Source organism: Prionailurus viverrinus, chromosome C2 (assembly GCF_022837055.1).
Source record: "Prionailurus viverrinus isolate Anna chromosome C2, UM_Priviv_1.0, whole genome shotgun sequence".
Taxonomy (NCBI): domain Eukaryota; kingdom Metazoa; phylum Chordata; class Mammalia; order Carnivora; family Felidae; genus Prionailurus; species Prionailurus viverrinus.
The window spans coordinates 107,810,176-107,834,300 of record NC_062569.1 but is presented as its reverse complement, the minus strand read 5'-3'; the positions used below and the strand labels follow the sequence as shown (position 1 = coordinate 107,834,300).

Below are 24,125 nucleotides of genomic sequence, written 5' to 3'. Positions count from 1 at the left end.
GTATTTACTTCACATGGAGAATGTTATATAATAGAAATTCTATTTCATTGTTCCATGTGGGTAAGCACTGCACCAGTACCACTACTAAATATATCATCTTTCCCTACTTATCTCACTGCTGTCAATATTGAGTCTCCTAAAGTTTGCATTAATTTGCTGGTAAAGTTCTATTCAATTCTGCTCTCTTGGTTTTTACTTGCCAATACCTACCTTAGAATACTTGTTATATGACATTTGCTATTTGATAACCATGTGCCAATACCATCCTATGTTTATTAATTTAGTTTTATTATGATTTTTCTATTTGTTAAGGCAATGTCATTTTAATCTTTTGCTTCAAGAATATTTTGACTCTACATTGCCTCTGCTAACTCCACAGTTACTTTGGAATTAGTGTGTCAAGAGCCATAAAATTATTTTGGAATTTTAAATTGAATTTAATTGAAACTATCAACCTATAAATCAAGAACAATTAATATATTTACTGATGCATCATATCCCCCATGTACATGGATATATGCTTTCATATTTTTAGCTCTTTTACAATTTTACTCATAAACATTTGACATGTTATTTGTTAGATTAGAATTTTTAAATTTCCTTTTTATACCTTCTGTGATTATTAAATTTTATAAAAATAATATCTGATTTCTAAAATTATTGAAGTTTTAATTTTTTTTTATTTTATTTTATTTTATTTTTAATTTTTTTTTTCAACATTTATTTATTTTTGGGACAGGGAGAGACAGAGCATGAACGGGGGAGGGGCAGAGAGAGAGGGAGACACAGAATCGGAAACAGGCTCCAGGCTCTGTGCCATCAGCCCAGAGCCTGACGCGGGGCTCGAACTCACGGACCGCGAGATCATGACCTGGCTGAAGTCGGACGCTTAACCGACTGCGCCACCCAGGCGCCCCTGAAGTTTTAATTTATATTTTAATTTAACTAAAATTTAATTTTTCAAATTAGATGTGAATATTTTCTTTGTGTGACCTTGCATGCTTTCAGTATTTTTCTTGATAATATTTGGATCACTTTTTTCTAAAATAATGTTCTCTGATATTTTAATGAATAGAAGTGAAAAACAATTAATAATCAATTATTGAGCATCTGTTATGTTTTGAACAATAAATTTATTACTTGATTCATCTTGGCTAAAATTCTCCAAAATTAAAGTAATTATTTATTTTTTAAATGGAGTGATAGGAGACAGCAGAGGCAAGACAAGTTAAATAATTAGCAAAATATCAAACTCATAGTATGTAGGATAGCCAGAATATAAAGCCAGGTCAGTTTGATTTCAAAATCTGTGCCCTCATCACATGCTATGATGAACCTATAACAAAATTATAGCAAACATATAGCAAAATAAACATATAGCAAAAATATAATATTAAAATTCTCAGTTTTACCAATGATACCACCCGAAATGAAATTAGAGCCCCTTTAATTTTATAAATTCAATATCATATTTTATGAATCCTTGTGAATACTTGTGATCATGGACACATTCTGTTTTCTTGTCTGATTTCAGAAAAAAATTTATCATGTAATAGAAGATTTCTATGTGGACTTCTAAACTGTGGTATACAATGAAGGATACTTGCTTATAGAATATTTTTGTTAAGTATTAGAAATAAGAATTTGGAGCCTAAATACTTTGTTACAACTAATGACCTCGGTGATGTTGCTTATTTTAATTTAATGGGATATTGAAGTGAGAATAAATTAATGCAGTAACAATGAAAGAAATAATTTTCAATTAATCATATATGATGATAAAAAGCTGAAACAAACTCTCTATTATATTTAATTTAATCTCATTGATTAAGTTTAAATATACTCAAAATTCTTTCTTCTTCATTTAGTAGCAACTCAAGAAAGTCACTAGGCATGTTGTTAAATGTGCCGTTAGATATACAGGATAACATCAGAGATGAATCAATGATGTTGTTTCTCTGGGGAAGTTCCTTGTTTTTGGCTACTGTGATTTGTCATCTGTAACACTGAGTTACTTTTCCTTGATAGAGCCTATTGTCAGACATGAAAAAGTACTTAAAAAATAAGTGGTTTGCCTTATTTCTTATGAGGTAAATCCCAGGGGATACAATTATTCACTGAAGTTAGTGTTTAACAGTAATAAAAAATTCCATAAGATTTGTTCACAAGTTAATTAAAACCAGAGTGTTAAAAAATAGCATCTCACACAACAGTAGTAACACTAGTGAACAAGAGAATATCACTGTTTAGTAGTCCATAAAGGGAGAGTTTTATTCCACTGGCACCAGAAAGCTCTGAAATAAAATGACTCTATGTGCCATAATAATTTCTTGGCACAGGGCACTAGTTCTTTGCCATCTGTACAGCAAACCAACACTATATAAATCAGGTATCACAAATTCAAATGCCTTTGGGTCCTGGCCTATAACATAAATGAGAAAGCATCCAGGTATGAGACAAAGGAGGTAACTTCAGAATGCCCTGTTTAAAGGAGCTGCCACAGTTCAGCCAGAGCAGATGGTTATCTTGCAGAAATGTGGGTCTGGTGTTGTCAGACCTTGTCAATCTTCAAGAGAAGTTGCTAACCTGAAATTTTTAATAAAATGTTTAATTTTGAAAATGATCTGCTGAAAAAATAGACATCTATAGGCTGTATGATATTTATATATACTATATAATACTATATATATAATACTATTTATACTATATATGTTTTTTAATTTTTTTAATGTTTATTCATTTTTGAGAGGCAGAGAGAGACAGAGCATGAGCGGAGAGGAGGGGCAGAGAGAGAGGGAGACACAGAATCTGAAGCAGGCTCCGGGCTCTGAGATGTCAGCACAGAGCCTGATGCAGGGTTTGAACCCACGAACTGTGAGATCATGACCTGAGCTGAAGTCAAATGCTTAACCAATTGAGCCACACAGGTGCCCCTATACTACATTATATATATATAATGTATAGAATACAAGTAATGTGGTATACATAATATATAATTTATATACTATAATACTTATTCATATATATAATATTTATGCATATAATACTAGATATACTATATATACCATATATGTTATGTGTATACACTATATATAGTATATATATAATGTGGTATGCATAATATATACTTTATATACTATAATACTTATGCAGTCTATGGATGTATTATATTTCAAATACAAATTCTTTACATGAGAATAGGGAGTGAAAAAAAAGGATATAAGAAGAAGAGAAAGAAAATACTTATGGCAGAGGAGTTGAACTCAAGGATTTAATATTTGTAGTGAAAAATGACAAGAAAAAATAAGAATAGAATTTTTGGTAGAAAACCTAAGTTAGCACTCTGTATAAAATATGAAACATAATTTTCTAGTAAGGTTGGTTATGTTATTATTATTCTCAGGTGTGATTTTTGCTTGGTTTCATTCACATATTTATTCTTTCACTTATTTAAGCAATATTTTCTAAGTTTGTATTACTATGCTAGATTCTGGGATATAAAGACAAAAAGAAAAAGGAAAAAAAGAAAACCTAAGTTAGCAGATAAAAATGCAATTCTTGAAATTATACTTTGGTAGATTTCAGGGTCTAATAATTCTGGCTTACAAGACTCACTGGGATTTTTTTTCTTGGACACCTTAGCTCTATCACCAGAGGATTTCCTTATCTTTAAAATGAGAATGATTACTACAACTTCATTGGATTTATGAAATTATTAAAATGAAATGTTATTAATACCTAAAAGTAACAAAAAACATATCTGCTACAGAAGATAGATCTTATGGCTTTCAGTTTCTCTTTCTCTTTCTTTTCTTGTTTGTTATTATTTAAAATATGGCTGGGATTATGGAAGGTGGTTTGCAAGAGGAAATATAAATCAAAAATTTAGGTTGTACTCAAAGAGGAATAAGACTTCAGAGGGGTTAGCAAGACAATATTCATATCTAATCATACTGTTACTTTCTCACACACAGCCATTCAAATAAAGAAAGAAGAAACAGACGTTCAAATGATAATCTCAGTGTTAACTATTTGGACAATAGCAGTAAGGACAGGCGATAGGAAAATTAAAGTGTGAATTCTGACTGTTTCTGAAACTTATTTCAAGCTTATAGTGCTATTTTCACTAAAACAAAATAAAATAAATTTTAATTTAGAGAAGTTATTTGTTTCTTTTTTCTACATTCTGGAATATATGTCTTACATTAAATACCAAAAACTTAGAAGATTGTATACAAGATTACATGAGCGTTCATAATAAACATGAAATAGTCAAAACAAGAAACCATAAAGTTCTACCTCCTAGCTTTGAGGTTCTCCCCCCACATACAAGGCCTCATCCTCTTATTGGTCATAGGCAAGACCTCCCAGGATTTGGATTTAACTTTGTATGTACTTCTATTATAATTCAACTGATGATCGACATACATATATAGCCCCTTTCCTTGACCAGAAGGCTCTGTGGACCAAGCACTTTGCTGAGTTTAATGTTTACTCTTTGATGCTATGCATGGAATCAGAAAGTAGGGACTAAAGAAATGTTGCTAAAGAGGTTTATGTCTATAAAACATATGTGATATTTATTTTTCATTGTGGAGAGAGAAAAATATGTATTGAGAAATTCAAAATGCTACAAATACTGAAAAGTTGGTACATTTATCTTAAGATAATTGAATTATTTATTAGAGAATATTGGGGGACATTACTCAGTTTATGCATGTATTGCGCAGGCTCTATCACGTTACTGCAAATCTTGTGAGGCACTGACTCTCTTTATTTTGAGTATATTTTCAAGAATGTTTGTATAGTGAACAGCTCTGGAAGATAGAGATAGTCTCTCCCTCTGGTCAAAGGGCAAATATGTTTACTGTGCAGTATAATAAAGATAATGCCTCCTCTTAGGGCAAAGTTCAGAGAGGTTACTGCCCATTATAAAAGATTTGGGTCCCCTAAATTTGGGCTTCTTATCTTGTAATGCAGTCATTGTGTGTTCATGTATTACTTGGTCCACTTTTCCCTTCATGTATTATTAAAATGAAAAAAAAAGTAAAGTAGTAGAAGTGCTCAGTTTTGCTTGGGAGGTGTCTAAGTGTACCTTTACCCAGTATTGCAGACTCCAAGTTTCTCAGAGGAAGTGAATTTTAAACTGTGTTTTGACAGATAAGTGAATTTTTAATAAGTAGAGACAGAAGGAGAGAGTAGAAGAAGATACAGGCTATGGAAATAGATAAGTCACTTGGTAAGAAAAATCCATGGCATGCTAAGGGATATGCAAGTATCTACTGTATCTAGAACATAATTTAGATGTGAGAGAATAAAAATGTGGAAAAATATGCAAGGTAAAATCATGAGTGACACATTCCATTCTAAGGATTTGAGCTTAGTTGCAAGACAGTAGGAGCCAATAAGAATTAGGAAAATATATTAGCACTAATATTTTTTTGTTCCAGGAAGAATGCTGATTCCTCTTTCTTTATATGAGTGGCCCTTTACCCAGAAACATACACTTTAATAAAAATTATAAGCAAGTTTTCTTAATCTTCTTGGCACCCACTCTAAGAACGTTATAGTGAATTCTGATAGCCAAGGAGAATGAGAAATTTGCTTGCAATTGTCTCAAAACACTGATTCATTCACACATGGGCAGAAAAGGTGCAATTCTTTTGATTTCTGATAATACAGCAATAGCACTCTCTTGGGATGGGAATAGGGGTGGTAAGCCCAAGAGTAGAGTCTAATTGCTTCATATGGGTAAAGAGTCTATTGTCAGTTCCTCCTTTCTATAGGGTTATCTGAGTGTATTTATGCCTCCTATATTGGAGTGGCCAGGGAAGCTAGGGTTTAATGGTATCAAGAGTGATAAGGTGTTTAGAGTTTCTTTACTCAAGTACATCAAGTGTAGGCAGACATTCAGGGTCTCAGGTTCTTCCAGGAAAGAAGAAGAAAAGAAAAGAAAAGAAGAGAAGAGATGAGAAGAGAAGAGAAGAGGAAAGGAAAGAAAAAACACAAGAAAAAAAAGAAAAGAAAGGAAAGGAAAGGAAAGGGAAGGGAAGGGAAGGGAAGGGAAGGGAAGTGAAGCGAAGCAAAGCAAAGCAAAGAAAAGAAAACTCACCCTTTAAAGCACATCCTTAGAAAAATACTAGTTACCATTTTTGAGTGCATTGAATGTTCCAGATATTGGTATAGGAGTTTCACATGTATTAAATTTAATTATTAAAATGACCCAATGATGTAGGTAGGGTTTTGTTTTGTTTTGTTTTACTTCTTTGTTTACAAATGAGGAAATGGAGACACTGATGTTAACTTCTTCAAGGTCTTAAAGGGACAAAGTCAATATTCGCTGAAAGACAGTCTACTTCCAGAAGACATACTCTTTTTTTTTAATTTTTATTTTTAAGAGAGAGAGAGAGAGAGGGAGCGCACAAGCAGGGGAGGGGCAGAGAGAGGGAGACAGAGGATCTGAAATGGGATCTGCAATGACAGCAGCAAGCCTGATGTGGGACTTGAACTCACAAACCATGAGAATGAGATCATGACCCGAGCCACAGTCCGATGCTCAACCAACTGAACCACCCAGACACTCTAAGAGGCCATAATCTTGGAGGTAGTTATATACTTACACAGAGGACAATTACCAATTGGGTTTTAAAAAACAGGCTTGATACCTGTATTACAATCACGTTGACCAGCCACTTTATTTCTAAACTCTATAATCTTTAACTTTTGTAAGGCAGAACATAAGAACATGAGAAAAAAAAAACATCATTTGAAAAAAATCATTTAAAAGTGGCTTTTGCTTGGGTATTATATGGAGACCTCATTACCAAGATGAGTGGGGATATAGTGAGCTGTTTGATTTGGGGAAGATGTCCCAGCTGTACTGTGGAATCAGGTTTGATAGGGGTGAGAAATATTAGACACAAGGAGATAGGATGGTGTCAACTGAGTAAAAAGAATGTGCATTTAAACAAATTAGTGGTAATGAAAACAGAGAGGGAAAAATTATAATTGGCACTTTGGAGCTAAAGCCAGAAGATTTAGTGATCCATTAAGTAATCAAGTTATAAAAGGAGTAGGTTGATTGTAAAATGACTGGGGTCTTCAATTTACAGAAGTTTACTCAAAAGACAGAATAATCTTTAGGGACAAAGTTTTAGGTATGCTGTATTCTGTTGCCCAAGTAGAGATCCAAGTAGAGATGTCCAGTAGGTAGTTTTGAAACATGTGTTGAGTTAGGAGTCAATTCTAGGACAGGTCTGGAGTGCATAGTTGCAAGCCTGTCTTGAATATTAAGAGCCATATGAATGGAAAGATTAGGAGCCCTGGGAAATATCAAGTGGCCAGAGAAAGATGGAGAATAATCACTCATAGAGAAGGGAATGAAGACAACATACTCTCTTTGAAAATGGAGGTGGCTCAGTGGCAAGAGTTTGAATCTGATAGATAAAAGGCAATCTTTTTCTACAAGTTATGTCAAATAAAAGATTTTTAGTAATCTTAGCAAGAATCATTTTAAAGGAATAGTAGGAGATGAGCTCAATTTGTATAACTATGATTAAGACAGTAAGAAGAAATTAAATGACTTTTTTCAAGAAATAAAGCTATAAACTGAGGTAGAGAGGTAGACAGCTGGTGGGACACAAGGTCAAGGAAGATATTATGTTAGTTTTACAGACAAATATGTCTTTGAATATTTTCAGAGAGGGGGAAAGGAACTAGTATAAAATGTTAGTTTCAAGTTAGGAAATCTGTGATAATCTTTGAAGCCCAAAAAGTCTGAGGAGAGAACTAGAACACTAATATTCTATTTTTAAAAGACTTTATAAATTATTATTTTTAGTTTAAAGATGGGAAAATAGAGAGATGGAACACAAATCTCTAACTACAGAACACACAAAAAAAGGAGGAAAAAGAAACCAAGTTTGACTTAAATCATCAGGCTTTGTTTTTCCATTGTACAATGTGGCTTCAATAAAAACATAAGATTGCATGAATCAAGATTCCTATACTGCTATATTTGCATGCTCACAAATCACAAGGTCGCTATAAAAGTTCACTTCAATAAACAGTATTTTGTTCAAGCCATACTTTAAGAGGAATCAATTGTTTCTCCCTATTTTTTTATGTAGCCCACTATGCTTTAAATTTTCAATCAACTATACTTGCTCAAATTCAAGCCTTTGGAATTTAAACATACTTAAGATAGTTTGCCTCTGTGGACTCAAAAAACAGATTTTTAAGTGATCACTATTTATTTTAGTTCATTTGCAGTAGAGATATTTTTATTGTATCATAGTAATTCACCCAACAACAAAAAATATATGTAGATGTGTATAACACTACACTGAGAAGTGTAAGGAACAGAAAGAGAATAATACACTCCCCTCCCCTCAAATGGCTTGCAAACTACTTTGAAAAAAATCAGCCTCAGCATTTGTAGTACATTCTTTTCATCCCATTTTGCTTGCAAATAAATTTATCTGGGTGACTTACTCAACGCCAGGTGTAAGCACTGCTGATGGATTTGCATTGATTTATTTAAAGCACCTTTCCTTGTGATCAGATGCAGATGTTTGCAAGGAGGCTAGCTGAGATGAAAAATCTATTTGTAGCCATGGAACAAAGTGAGGGAAGCCCACATCCATGACTTTGACCTTATTAGCATGATGTTCTAAACAACTCCACTAACCAGCCACGGAGAAGATATTGATATTTATGCACATCTATAAAGATAGAGTACTTAATGCAACGTGTCTTATTCATGCGCTCAGATTCTCTTGTGAAGCTATTTGCATTTCCTAAAATACATGAATCCATTGTTTTGTTTTTTTTCAGAATTGATAAGAAGAGCACCCCCCTTAACTTTCTACCTAGTTAGAGTGCAAATGTAAATAAAGTATGGGATTAAAATAGAATTGTAATCTATGTTCTTTGTATAGATAAAATTTCATCTCCATTACAAAACACAAACACCAGATTGCTTGTGAATTATTTAAATCAACTGATCAATACAAGGGTCAGAGTTTCAGAGTCTGTCAAGCCCAAATACCAGAGTGATAAATGACACCAAGCATTGTCAAGAGGCAGAATGAGTTGCTTCTTCTTGAGACTCCCCTATCACTTGGTTTGCATGTATGCTAGCAAAATTTTCAAGTTGTGATATAATTTACCTGCTTGCTTTTTGCTTCATCAAGGCATGAGTCCCTGAAGAGTAGTATCATATGTTTGTCATCTTGATATTTCTGTGATTAAACAATGTTCCTGCTCATAGTGCACTTTCAGGTAATATTTATTTTATAAGGTGGTGGATTCAGTGTTTATTCTTTCTCTTTATTCCAACTATCTTCACCTTCAATTAATGTGTACAGGTATTACAATATATCTTATATTTATAGAAATTATTATAAAAATGTATTACATAGAGTAAAGATATATTTATAGGTCCAGTTTCAGTTACTAACCTGGTCTGATTTAGAAATTAATAGTTGTTTAGAGGTGACTCCAGTATATTGTTTTTTTTCATGTTAAGATATCTAAGAACAGGTATTCTGTTTGTTGTACCAGTTGATAAAGTTGTTTATTTATTGCTGTCCCCAGAATATAACAAATTGATAACTGAATACTTATCAGTTCTATATTTTTCCTTCCACTGAAGGATTAAGATGCCTTACTAAGGTGCCCTTGTTAAGATGTTTCTAATTGTTGCTTTTGTTTCTTTTCTGCTTTTTTTTCACCTGATGTAGTAACATGAATCAAAAACAGAAATACCTAACTATTGACATTCACCTAACCAATTCGTGTAAAGAAAAGAAATACACTTCTGTCTTACTTTAGTGATTAGAGACATTGAGAAGAGAACAAAGATTATTTCATTTAATTTTGGTTAGTACACACGAATTACTTTTTCTTAAGGCATCAACTGTCATAATAAGATTCTCATATTGCCCTAAAACAAGTCAGAGTAATTCCATTTTGTGCCACAAATGACAGGAGATTTCTTAGATTTATTTTGATTTCTTATGCACATAAGATCCCTGTACGTTTAGGACACAAAATACCCAAAAATGAGTCATGACACAAGGCAAAAGAAAAAAAAATAATACATCAGAACAATTATTTGCATCTCCATGAAACCCCAACGTTGCTTGGTCTTACAGGGTTCCTGCAATGGATAAAGAAATTAAACTAATTCTCTAAATAAGCATACTTGTCAAAGAAGTCAATTTACTCTGCCTCCAGCCCAATTATCTAGCTTTGGCTTTCAGGAGCTGATGATCAGCTAATTAAATTGCCCTTGAAAGATCAACAAGAAAACAGCTTCCACCACATTAACTCACCTCTTCTTCAGCAACAGTAATGCCTTATGACCTAACATTGATGTAATGGCAAGATCAGAGAAAATCCCTAAAACGGTCTCCACTCAAAGTTCATTACTATAGATTTTTCCTTTTTTTACACTCCTGAAGCAAGGATAAAAATCATTTCGTTAGATTCACAAGGTGAGTGTGAGGCCAACAGAAGAAGGCTTTCAGAAGGAAAGGAGCCATCCAAATTGAAATGCATCTTTGACCTGAGAAGGGGGAAATGATAGAATAATGCTCACTTTTCCTCTCTTTGGAAATCAATGAGAAGTGAAAGATAGAAGGGTTATTTTTCCCCTTCTACATAGTAAAAACAATACACTAATCATGTTTTCAGCACTCTACCCAGATCAAAAAGATCGAGTAACTAGGAATCTATGATTCTTAATACTATAAATCCTTTGCTTTTGGTTGCTTTATTTCTGTTCACTTTTAGGTATTGTCACCATCATCATTATCATCATAATAATCAATCCAAAATATAATATTTATTTTGTACTTATGTGCCAAACTACGTATGCTAAATTATTCAAATGCACTGACTTGGTCCCTACTTTACCATTGTTTTCTCTACATTTCTCTACATTCTGAAGTAATGGACACATATGAAGAATAAGTCATAAATCTAGAAAATGGTAGAACATGACCTTGAACTCAGATCTGTTCAAGATCTTGCTATTAACCACCTTGCTATAAAATGGTTTAAATGGCTAGGCTATATCATGAGGGAAGAAAGGAAGTTGCAATTACACAGCTAGAAAAACCGTGTCTTCATAATAAGAACTTATCAGTAATAAAAGGAGCAATAATCCATTCTGTGTGTCTTTGTTTCAGCCTGTGTAATGGCGTTATGCATCTGTCACTTTTGGCCAATTCTAATGAGAAGTTAAAATGATCTGCAATAGTAAGAAGTCACTGGTTAACACAGATTTCTTTTAACTACAGAAGATAGAACTCTCTAATGCTTTGCACTATTATAATGTGTACCCATATGTTATTTTAAGGAGGTTTAAAGGATAAAAACTGATTTGCTAGGGAAAAGTACATAAAGATTGCTGAGCAGGACACACGTGCCTTGACTCTGGAAGAAAGCATTTCCCAAGATATGTTTCTGCTTTTTAGCTAAATGCTAAATATTCTCTATATATTCCTCCTAAAAAGGGAGATTTAAGGTGGTAATTAATGTCTATTCTAGATCACATAGTGTGGTCTATAGCTCCCAGGTGATAGCCAGAAAGTGCAAAATTTATTTCTGCAGACCCAGAACACACTGAAAATACACTGATGATTGCAAATGTGTCTAGAGGAATGTGGGCTAGTTGTTTAGAGTAGCAGGAGAAGTGGAGGAGTATCTGAGATGATCTTCTATGTGGAAAAGTTGTGTTCTTTCTAGGGTAGAGCTGGGATAATTTTTTTTCTTCTATAATTTACTTCCAAGTTAGTTAGCACATGGTGCAACAATGATTTCAGGAGAAGATTCCTTAAGCCCTTTACCCATTATCCCATCCCCTCTCCCACAACCCCTCCAACAACCCTCTGTTTGTTCTCTATATTTAAGTCTCTTATGTTTTGTCCCCCTCCCTGTTTTTATATTATTTTTGCTTCCCTTCCATTATGTTCATCTGTTTTGTATCTTAAAGTCCTCAAAGGAGTAAAGTCATATGATATTTGTCTTTCTTTGACTAATTTTGCTTAGCATAGTACCCTCTAGTTCCATCCACATAGTTGCAAATGGCAAGATTTCATTCTTTTTGATTGCCACGTAATACTCCATTGTATATATATGCCACATCTTCTTTAACCATTCATCCATCAATGGACATTTGGGCTTTTTCCATACTTTGGCTATTGTTGATAACGCTGCTATAAACATTGGGGTGCATATGTCCTTTCGAAACAGTACACCTGTATGCCTTGGATAAATGCCTAGTAGTGCAACTGCATGGGATAATTTTCAATAACAACCAGGAAAACTAGTAGAAATTGTTAAATCTAACAGAGAAGTCACTCTAAGAAACAACGTTTATGTGGCATTTAGTTCATTTGCATTTCTAATAGTTTAATTATAATTATTTATGATACTCTTCATAATGTAGTAATATAGGTTCATCAGAGTATTGTGTGAATCAAATCAACCCTCAAAACTAGGAGTAGTTTATTTAATAATTATATCTGAAATTGAGTTAGCATCTATTAGCAAATAGTCAAGCACTTCACACACATTTCACATGCACTATCTTGAAACAGTTTCCACATAGGTGCACATACACACACACACACAAACTCAAACTCCCACAGGTACACACTCACAATTTAAGATAAAAAATGCATATATAATTCCCATGTTTCAGATTAAGATATTAAAAGAAGAAACACAAATAAATACATAGCCATCTGGTAGCAGAGTCAGTACTATGACCCTAGGTATGCCCTGTTCTTTGGTCTATGTGATTAAACCACATTTTTTTTCTTTTATTAGTTTCAACTATTAAATCTTTCAAAACGGCAACAATAAATGTATATGTTTAGTTGAGAGTAGTGTTATTTTGTTTAGAAGAGTGAAAGCAGAGAGGTTTTATCATGCAGAATTAAAAAGAGACAGACTTGAAACTTACAGGAAGTTAGCAAAGAGCTCTGTTTTAGATAAACTTCTACTAAAAGAGTGTACAGAAATGGATGCAGAAGATTTCTCAATATACATGGGACATATTCTTTCTTGTTATTTCCATCCTTGACAATTCTTAGTGTTTCTGAAATCTCAAATGTAGAAATGAGATTTTTAGTTATGTAGTGTAAGTCTCAAGGAAAAGTATCATTTAAAATAAGGGAAGATGACAGGGAAGTATAAAAATAGATAAAATATAGCAAATTAAATACTTCTTAATCTAGCAGCATCCATAGGCTATATTAAGTCTCCCTAATTTTACTTTTTTTCCCAATGATTTATGTATTAACTGAGTTATATTTGAAAAGTCATTTCCTCCATTTTAATTTTCTTCCAAAAAGTCCATGGTCATATTTATTTATCTATAATCAGAAACATTTTACTTTTGCCTACTAGAATTGGGAAATTCTCATTATTTCTATAAGTTGCTTGGAAAAAAAACATTAATGAAGAAAAAAGCTGGCTATTGGCCTAAGTATCTGTTAAACCCCAATCCTCAAGAAATGTCCACACATCCTATAGTAGAGTTAAATTTTTAGTCCAAAGAACATGAAGGAAACCAGGGGGATGCATAATCAAGCAGAGGTTGGAGTCTGATCTATGAAAAAATGTACACCCACAGGTACTTGTGAACACCCAAGGTAAATCTTAGTTCTGAGTATTTCTCCTTAGAATTATTTGGGTCTCTTATAGACCCAAACCCTAGACAACAAATTAAAATTCACACACAGTACTTCTTATTCATAAATCAGACTTACAGAATCTCTGACCCAGAAGGATCATCAAATAAATCATAATTCTATTTTATTCACTTACTGTCAATTTTCCCTTACTTTTGAAAAATACATTTCCCAACACCCTTTCTATCCTTTCCAGGTTCCACTGATTAATTCCAAATTATCTTTCATTCAGAAGTCCTTTTTCTTAAATTTATTCTAAAAAAAAGTGATGGGGAAAATATGTAGTGATGTTTCACAGTGAGAAAGTGACCTTGAGGAAGTGCCCCTGTGTCTGTGTCCATGAGTAGGGAGAGCTAAGCTTGAATAGGTAGGAGCTGAAGCCCAAAATTCATTTGTTTTTAAAAAGTACCCTTTAGCCCAATGTCACTCCACTTTCCCACCTTTCATTTCTTCATAATGTTTCTTCCATAAAAATCACAGTTGCTCAAAACACTGTTATACTTCATCTACACTAATTGCCAAATGAATCAAAAAAAGACATGCTATTGACTGTAACCTGAATTCTGTACTTTTTATAAGAGCCCAAAACTTAAATTTACTCCAGAACTCCATGTCAAATAAAATGAACTAAGAAAAGAACCTATAAATTTGACATGATTTTCAGGTTATGGCAAATACAGAACTGGTTATGCCTGGCAAATTGCTAAGCGTATTTACTCTAAGATGTTTTCCAGAGACTTTCAATGTAATACTGCATCTTTTATTTATATTTCATAATATTCTATGGTATTTTATTCTTTATAAACGTCAGTAAATATTATATTGCTAGCTACTCAAGGATGTTCTCATTATCTAATGACATAAAATATATATAAATGGATGAGTATATATAGGTACCATAAATGATTTTTGTACATTCTCTAACACAGTTTATAAATTATTTTTTAAATTGTAACAACAGAATGGAAATAAACTAGTTTGAGCTTCACCAACCAAATGCCAGTTTGAAGAGAATTTGTGTTTTCCATAATAAAGGCAATGACATTCATTTATGATTTTAAAAGTATGTCATAAACTTGTGAAATCAGTGAGTTCTCCTTGAAACCTACTCAATTTATTATGGTGAGCTCTGAACTATTTTATTAACAGAACAATAATTATACTAACATTGAATCATTTTACTTTTATTCATGTATTTCAAAGCACTTAGGAAACATAAAAATGTTTCCCCTATTTATAAAATACATATAAATAAATAAATGTGTTGACATATTGAGTATAAAAGACTGCCTCTGACAGAAGCAAAGATCACTAAAATGAATTATCGCTTAACTTGATATTCAAGACTACTCATTGACTTATCCATTGACCTGCTATCTCTATGGCAATGAGAGCAGTAGCATAGCATTATGAGCAAGTATCCGTTTAGGAAAATGCTTCTAGCACAAGAAATCACACCCAACTCCTATACATATTCTGATAGAAGGGACCTCAAATGCTTCTGAAAATTGCCTTGTTTACATTAAGTCAAACCATCTCTAAAGTCGATTCACTGAACGCAATAAGACAACTTGTACCCAGATATGGTGTTTCCACCTTTTGAAAAGTACATCTAGGGCCTTGTAAAGTATAGAACCATATGAAAATGGTTCACTTTTATTCCTATGGAAAACTAAGATTGAACTTTAATGAAGGTTGCAAAGATACCAGTAAAAGTGTTCATTGACACGTTTTGCTATCCTGAAAGACATATAATCTTTGAGGAGATCGATCAAAAGACTACAGTCAAAATGAACACTTAGGATCAGCTCAACTACAGCCATTAAAAATACATATTCTCAAATCTTCAAGTAAGTAAATAGCAAATATTTCACATCTAAAAATACAGAAAAGCAGAGATTAACCTGTTGCATACACAGTAAGCTATGCATTACCATAAATAATCTCATTATGCTTTGAAAACTTACCATATCGTAATTATATTTAAAGACTGTCACATATTATGTATTTTTCAAAAATCCAGCAACAGTAAAATTTAATGTTGTATAAATTAACAAAAACATATTTTAGTATTATTGTGAACTATCTGATGGTGAAACAAACACTGTCTTACTTATGTATCTTCAAAGTAATTGTTTTCTCTTTTTTTGGTAAACAATAAATTTTATTTCAGCCAATAGGTTTAAATGTAAAGCACACACGTAATTTCAGAATGTTCTGGTGGTTTTACTTGTTTAAATGCTAATCTCATAAGAGTTAAATATGATAATTATTAGAGAAAACACCCTTAAGATTTTCAAGTACATTCTAAAATTCTTAAAATTTGTATATAAGCTTACCTAAACAAAAGGTATAAAAGTTGGTTTAAAGCTATTGAAGTACCTGAATGGGAAAGAAGGGTTATATAAGCCAAATTTTAAATGATCAAATAAATATAGAGACACACACACATACACACACAATCCACACATATTTGATATCTAGGTAGCCATTTAAAAGTCTGTCAGAGAGATATTCATGATACATTGTTAAATCATAAAACATGTTACAAAAGGCCATGTGCAGATGGTCTTCCATAAATTAAAATATTTGGCATATATAGAGACTAATCACAGGTATAATATTTTTAAATACTTTTTAAAGTGCAGTTCTTTGTTGTCTAATTCAACTCCATGTCTTTCCATACAAGCAACAAAACTGGAAGCTAAAAAGTTTTGGAATTTTAAAAAGATTACAAGAAATAGGGGTGCCTGGTGGCTCAGTCAGTTGAGCAGCCAACTCTTGATTTCGCCTTAGATCGTGATCTCCCGGTCCATGAGATTGAGATCTGCCTCAGGCTCTCCGCTGGCAGCACAGGACCTGCTTGGGATTCTCCTTTCCCTCTTTCTCCGCCCCAACCCCCCTTCCCAAAATAAGTAAACATTAAAAAAATTGCAAAAAAAAAATATTAAATAAGTAAGGATGTAAATAAAGAATTTTAAAAATTGGAAGTTGATGCTGAGATATTGCAGAGAAAGGATGATACATATGAGGTACTTGTATGAAATAAGTTAATTGATGGCATTTAAATTCTAGGTATGCTTTGGAATTCTAGTTATTGTTGAAAGACAAAAATTTGTACTGTAAAAACATGAATTTTTTTTAACTTTAAGATTTAAAATGTTGCAAAGTGAATAGCAAAGTCTATATGAAGATGTAGTATATGCTACCACATAAAGATGTTCTTTTTAAATCTGGATTTAGGAGGAAGGAAAGAATGAACTGAGATGTCCTACACTCTATGCCCATCCCCCACTTCCATCTCGCTTCAGATATGAATTACTGGGGGAAGGATTATAGAACAAGTAGATGTGTTTGAATCTCTACACACAAAAGAGATGTGCATCTCACTTCTTGAGGAAATGCATGTAATTAAAGTATCCAGAATAATCTTCCTCTGCAAAGAGTACCCAACAATCTAGTTGATGTTCTATGAGTATAATAGACATAGGGGCATGGAGTACCTAGATAATTAGGTCAAAAATAGTCCCCTATGACTTTAGCGTCCTTGAGTGACATAGGCCAGAATTTAAAATTTTTATACACTGAAGAACGAATGGAAAGCTTAAGACAGAAATTAATCCCTGATATGGAAAAATAATAAAAAATAGACCAGTTGCCTTCTTTAGCTTGTGACATGAGAAATTAATGTTTGTGTGTGTGTGTGTGTGTGTGTGTGTGTGTGTGTGTATTTAGAAACCTGGAAAAGCTACTGAAAGGTAAATACTGAAATATTAACAGTGGTATTCTCTGGAGAAGTAACTGTGTATGCTTTTTATTTTCTGCTTGTTTATATATCTGTATTTTCCTATATTTTGTCTGTAATAATTATAAGTTGATATGAAGCTAAAGAGAGAGCTGCAAAGATTGACTTTTTGTGCTCCTTGTTACACACACTTCTTTTTTGATAAAAACAAATTAACAAGTAAAATTAAAAGGAAAACCTGCAACTGACATGAAGGAAAACAGAAGGAATGAGCTTCTTTTCTTGTAATAATTTACCAGAGCTTAGATAAGTTTATCTTTTCCTATCATGTGGGGAAAAAGAGAAAAAAAGACTGGAGTAAGTTTTTACAATGTTTCACTAATTAATAAGGAAAAAATAAAAAGCTCACCCAATGAACTAACTTTTTCTTTGGAGCAGTCTTTAGGAAGTTGTCAATGAATAAAAAGTAACAAGTGTGGGTGATAACAGAATAATATCAACATTTTAAGGATAGGGACCTAAACAAGTTTATAAATTAATGCAGGTTTAAAAAAAACATTTAATAAGTATTAACTTCAGTCCAATAGTAGTAACTTACTATGTTTTAATTTTCACAGTATTATGCAACTTTCTATATCTGTAATGTCTGGGCTTTGTCAAGTCACTGAGTACACACATATGGAGTATCAACATATTTTCACATATTTTTAAAAGATGAGACATTCTTTATTCCTAACCTTCTCTAGTATCGTGTTATGCCCTCATATATCCTTTCCACAGAAAATAAGAAATCTTATTTCCTGTCTAAATGGTTCATATTAAAATCTTTATGGTATCTATTATTCCCTTTTAAACTCAATTATCTCTTTTTGGTGATTCCTGATAAATTCATGCTTTCTCTGAATAAAGAGGTTAATGTTCTTATACATTAAAGTAGAAAACATTAGAAAAGCATAGAGAACCCATGGTTTTTATTTTTTATTTTTAATGTTTATTCATTTTACTTTTGAGATGGAGAGAGAGAGCAAGAGCAGGGTAGGGGCAGAGAGACAATGCAAGTCTGAGAATCCCAAGCAGTCTCCGGGCAGTCAGCACAGAGCCAGATGTGGGGCTCACACTCACAAACAACAAGATCATGATCTGAGCTGAAATCAAGACTTGGAGCTTAACTCACTGAACCACCCAGGTGCCCTGAGAATACACAGTTTATATAAGGTCACTGCTGAACAAAAATGAAAAAAAAGCCTTACTGATAAAGAACTTTGTTATTTCAAGTTTTCTGATTATATAGTAGCCAAGATATGTATGTGGTCAAGGTATAAATTTGAGTGTTCACACACCTTTTGGTGGAAATGTTTCAAGAGGATTTATGAAGATAAACATGGTTATAATAAATAGAGAAAATAGGAAAATATGGAATTTAAGGCTTTTTACACTTTGTCTTTGTGAAAATAATTTAATTTCTCTGTCTCAATCAGATACAATGTAAGTCATGAAAATATTGTTGGCCTTAAAGATCTCCCTAGGTTGACCCATGGTAATATTCATGAATAACATAAATAGACATACACAGATTATAACCACCAAATGTTCTCCATTTTGAAATGCATACATCAAGTGTGCTGAAATACTGAATGAAACCCTTTGGGAGCCAAAAATAGAATCATCGTTAACTCTGCTTTGTTTTTATCATGCCACTCTGCACTTGTTTTGGTTTTTTTTTTTTCAGAAAAGACTCAGAAAACTGTTCTCTGAATAGCCAAGAGTCATGAGGAAATAAGAAACAGAAAGATCACCAGAATATCTGTTTTAGTGGCTCTTGGTCATTTTTTTTTCTCACTTGACAGCTTTGTTGTAGATAAGCTCTAAGTTATCCAACACTTTATTAGGCTGAACTGAACTTAACTCAGTCTATAGATTGCTATGTGCTATCTGAAATTTGTTTATCTAGTAGATAAAATTTAAGCAGAGAATATATATAGAAAAATATCAAGAGGCTGACCCGAATTACTTATCACAAAGAAGAATGTGCACCATATGGCTGCTTTGTTCTAATATGTTAGGATTGAATCACCTCCTTGTCTGATGAAACAGGAGGTCAAGATGATCACGTATATATAAAATTTAGCAAGGATTAGGCTTGCATAGAATATTGTATGGTGGAGTTGGGGAAAGAATAGTGAGAGTTTAAATTACACCTGTTTTCTTTCAGGAATAATGGTTCAAGCCCAACCTGAGTTTCTATGACAAATCAGTGTAGTGACAAATCAATGTAACTTCAATATAGAAACATAAAAGATGGAAGATCAGTGCTAGGACACATATTGAAATCTCTTACAAGATTAAGGTCAGACAGCATAGAGAAAATTATAATATGATTAGGTACATTTATTGATAGTGAATAAATGGCCATCTTTACTAGAGTCACCATAGATATTATGGTGGTTGACATGAATTTTATTTCGCAGACTATGACTATTAAACTTTAAGAAATGTAGAGATCAAGTCACTAAATCTTTCTTTTTAAAATTTTTTTTTAAGTTTATTTATTTTTGAGACAGAGAAAGACAGAGCATGAATGGGGGAGGGTCAGAGAGAGAGGGAGACACAGAATCTGAAACAGGCTCTGGCTGTCAGCACAGAGCCCAAAGCGGGGCTCGAACTCACGGACCGTGAGATCATGACCTGGGCCGAAGTCGGACGTTTAACCAACTGAGCCACCCAAGCGCCCCACTAAATCTTTCAAGGTATACCTATACACATCTCCAAAATGGAAAACTAAATAGAATGGTTATTCAGGCAACTGACTACTATCACAGAAAAGCCACTATGCTCAAGGTGTGTATAAATGAAATATACTCTATATTATCATGTTAAGCCTAATAAACCAATATGGAGCTGGGACCATATGTAACCTGCTGTGACTACTGTTTTTTCTTCTGTCATTTTCGTAAGCAAGACACCAACCATCTGGTAATCAAGGCACATAGCTTAAAGTAAACATATATAAAACTGATATTCCACCCAAACCTGCTGTGTTGTTAATTTTATGTGTCAACTTGCTTGGTCATGGGATACTCAGATTAAACATTTTTTCTGGGTGAGTCTGTGAGGATATTTCCAGATGAGATTAGCATTTGAATTGCTGGATTTAGTAAAGTAGATTATCTTTCCCAATGTGGGTTGGCATCATTCAATCCTTTGAGGGACTGAATAGAACAAAAGGCAGAGGAAGGAGGAATCTGTCCTTTATGTGTCTTACTAGTTAACCTGGGTCATCTCATCTCATCTTCTCCTGACCTCAGCTAGAATTTACAACTTCAGTTCCCAGGGTTCTCAGGCCTTCAGATTTGCACTGAATCCCTCCACCAGCTTTCCTGAGTCTCCAGTTTATAGATGGCAGATTGTGGGATTTTTCAGCCTCCATAACCACATGAACCAATTCTTCACAATAAATCTCTTTGTGTGTATGTATCATGCCTTTTCTTGGGAGAACTCTGATTCAGTGTATGAACTGCCTCACTCCTTTACTTACGTCCTTCAACTTTCTGATAACTATTCCATCCTTCCAGTTATTGAGGTCAAAAAACTCAGGAGTCCTTCTTGATTCAGCATTTTATCTCACATCTTCCATCTCATCTCTCAGGAAGTCCTCTTGTCTCTATTTCCAAGATACAGAGAGAATAAGGCCACTTCTAAATACTCCCATTGTTACCTACACTTCACCTGGGGTCTGCAGTAGCATATCCTAATAGGCCTCTCTGTTCCTGCCTTTCTCCTTCCAGCCTACTCTCCACACAGCAGGGATCATTTAAAAACACAAAGCCTACGATCCCTCTGCACAAAACTTCCCATTGCTTCTCATTTCACTTAGAATAAAGGTAACATTTTTAAAATGAACTATAACGCCCTACATGAACCGCATTTCCTACTCTGAATCTCCTTTTCTACTATGTGCTTGCACTACTCCAACAATATCGGTCTCTTTGGTTCCAGTCCCATGGATTTACATACCTTTTTTCTGTCAGTGACACATTTTCATCTCAGTCGTGGTTTCATCCCTGAGTTGCAGACTCCACACTTGGCTTTTTTTTTTCTTCTTGCAACGATACCATGTTTCCTCAAATCTCAAATGTCCACAACAGAATTTTGATTTTTTTCTTTCCAATTTTCTTCTTCTCCCAAGTTTCCCCATCTTGGAAAATGGTGCCATCATCTCCCAAATTCATCACAGTGTAACATTTGGAGTCATCTTTGATTACCCTCTGTATCTCATTCTTGTCGGTTCAATCCTCTTGATGTTTCTATAACTTGTGTTCCTCCCTCCATTTCTACCATCAGTATACTACCTGGATCTACCATGTTATCTCACCTGGAGAGCTGCAAAACTCCCTCATTAGGTTTTTGCTTTTACCTTTACCTCACACAACCAATGTGACTCAGTGAAAATACAATCAGATTATATTATTCTTTTCTACTTAAAACCCTCAAATGGCTTTCTGTTTCCTGAAAATAATATCTGAGTTCATCTGTATATAGGCCTTATATGTCCTTGTCTTGCTGACTACTCTAGCCTCATCTTGGGTCACACTACATGTTTTTTGTTTTGTTTTGTTTTGTTTTGTTCTACTTGTTTGTTTATTTGTTTGTTTTGGTCTCAAACTAAGAATACAAACTGCCAAACTTATTCACATCTCAGGGATGAGTCCATGTTATTTGTATGAAATATACTTCCCCAGATGATCATATGCTTAGTTTCTTTTCATTTGTACCTTAGCTCTGATCATTCTTGCCAGCTCCTTAACCACATATCATGTAGCTTTCCTTCCTTCACTTTCTCTTACTTCACTCTTCTTTTTACTTAGCACTTAACCATAACTGTATTTATTATTTTATTGTTTTCATTATTTCGCCCATCTTCACTGCCAGTTCCAAAAGAATAGGATAAGAATACTATCTTTTGGGGTGCCTGGGTGGTTCAGTAGGTTAAACGTCCAACTCTTGATTTCGGCTCAGATCATGATCTCATGGTTTCATGCGTTTGAGCCCTGCTTTGGCCCCATGCTAACAGTGCAGAGCTTGCTTGGGATTCTCTCTCCCTATCTCTGTCTTCCTCTCCCTGTACACACGTGTGCACAATCTTTCTCTCTCCCAAAAATAAATAAATCAACTTAAAAAAAAAAAAGAATAGTGTCTTTCTTACTTGCTCTCTTGGGTCTCCAACACCTAGAGCAATGCCTAGAACATAGCAGGTTCTCAGTAAACATTGCTGGCATAAAAATGAAACTTCAAAAGATGGGTTAAATTCCATAATTGCTTAGTTTTAAGCATGTCTTGTTTTGGAGAAGTAAACATTGAAGCAGCAACAACCAGTTATATATTTGTTGTTTGTGATTATCAACTTGTAAGACATATTCCAATATTTTAGGGGGAAAGGAATTTATGTTGGGGCTGATTTATACCTACAGGGTTAATACTTTTTTTGTCATTCATTTTAGGTTTAGAGTAGCTGATAGTCATGAATACTGGACGAGACTCCATAAACATACTCCCTGCAGTGCATGTTTTATTCCTGAAAGCCTGGGGAAGAGTGCTTTGTAATTAATGTTTATTTTGTCCTTCCAATTATACCATCTGTTGCAATTTATAATATAGTACATAAGACTATGATATTGTGCAGAACACTCTGTTCATCTGGGTACTGGTTCCTACTTGGGTTAAGAATACTCTCCCTTCCAGCTTTTGTCAAAAGCCCATGTTCCTTATATCACTTCTGTATGGTTTCAGTCACAGGGTAAAGATGTAGCTTGTGATATTAGCTGCTTTGAATTTACCAAGTTATTTTAATAAAAGTAACTATTTAAAACGTATTTAAAAACTATTTTAAAACCCTTCTTCAACTCTACTCACATCTTGCCTCAGTAGATCTTACTTATGACAACTGGCAAATGTTAACTTTTATAGCAATCTGATAGTGCCAGAAAGTTTTTATTTTACAATAAAAAATATGCAAAATTAAATATTACCAGTTATAGACAGTTGGATTGATACTGCATATGAATTTGGTAAGAATTAGGGGAAAATACTTAGCACTACTTTCTATCTCTATAGTATATTCATGCTACAATTCCCCAGTTTTACAACTCTCCAAATGAGTCTATACTAGTGACATGCTGGAGAAGTAGCTCTATAACAAATACACATTAGCTTTGCACAGTGGCAGGATCATAGCCAACAAGGTTTATCCAAGGCATGATTATTTCTAATATAACAGATACACGTTGACTCTGGAATAACATGGGTTTGAACTGTGTGGGTCTACTTATACATGGGTTTTTCTCAATCAGTACAGTAGAGAAATGTAAGTGTATTTTCTTTTCCTTATGATTTTCTTAATAACATTATTCTTTCCTCTAGCTTTATTGTAAGAATACAGTGTATAATACATATAAAAAATATGTGTTAACTAACTGTGTTACCAGTAACATCTTTGGTAAATAATAGGCTATTAGCAGTTAAGTTTTGGGGAATTCAAAGGTTATGTATGGATTTTTGACTGAGTGGGGTTCAGTGGCCCTAATCCCCTTGTTATTCAAGGGTCAAAAAATACTTATTTTTTTCACAAAATATTCACATCCACAAATAGCCAACCACACTAAAGTATAACTTTTATG

The 24,125-nt window shown here is 33.6% G+C and overlaps 1 long non-coding RNA gene across 1 annotated transcript in view; it reads right to left on the bottom strand.

The window, feature by feature from the left end:
• Positions 1 to 1,111: 1,111 nt before the first annotated feature.
• Positions 1,112 to 24,125, bottom strand: part of LOC125175662 (uncharacterized) — a 49,464-nt gene continuing 26,450 nt past the window's right edge. Inside the window, exon 3 of the long non-coding RNA XR_007155918.1 lies at positions 1,112 to 2,586. This is a non-coding gene — a long non-coding RNA (uncharacterized LOC125175662). The remainder of the gene's footprint in view (positions 2,587 to 24,125) is intronic.